Source organism: Mandrillus leucophaeus, unplaced genomic scaffold (genome assembly GCF_000951045.1).
Source record: "Mandrillus leucophaeus isolate KB7577 unplaced genomic scaffold, Mleu.le_1.0 Scaffold1318, whole genome shotgun sequence".
NCBI classification, from domain to species: domain Eukaryota; kingdom Metazoa; phylum Chordata; class Mammalia; order Primates; family Cercopithecidae; genus Mandrillus; species Mandrillus leucophaeus.
In genome coordinates this window covers 318,654-319,223 of record NW_012101275.1, presented here as the reverse complement: position 1 = coordinate 319,223, position 570 = coordinate 318,654, and positions in this window count along the sequence as shown.

The following is a 570-nucleotide window of genomic DNA, read 5'->3' as shown; positions in this document are numbered from 1 at the left end:
AGGCAACTTTGGTAGACCCAGGACCATAGTAAGGTCTGACTCCCTAGCTTCTTCCTCTTTCCTCTCCAGTTCAGTTGTCACTCTTAACAATCATTAGAACTGAAAGGGCCTTCAAACCATTGAGTTAAGCGTTTTCAAAACTTTGTTACATAGACCTGGTAGGTGTCATACAAAACAAAAAATTTCTTTGCTCTGATAAGTTTTTGAAATTCTAGGTTAAACAAGTATCTAGCCAAGATTAAAGAGGTTTTCTTCTAGATTCTGCTATGTTGTTTTAGGCATGTTGCTTAAACTCTCTGTGCTCCCTCAATTCTAAAATAAGGTTACCTTGCTTAGTTGTTGGTAAGATTAAATGTGTTAATATTTGAAAATTTCTTATTATATTCAAAATATATGTGGGTATAATGGTTAAATAAATTGCAGTATTTTCTTTTTTTTTTAAATTTATTTATTATTATTATACTTTAAGTTGTAGGGTACATGTGCATAACGTGCAGGTTTGTTACATATGTATACTTGTGCCATGTTGGTGTGCTGCACCCATCAACTCGTCATTTACATCAGGTATAA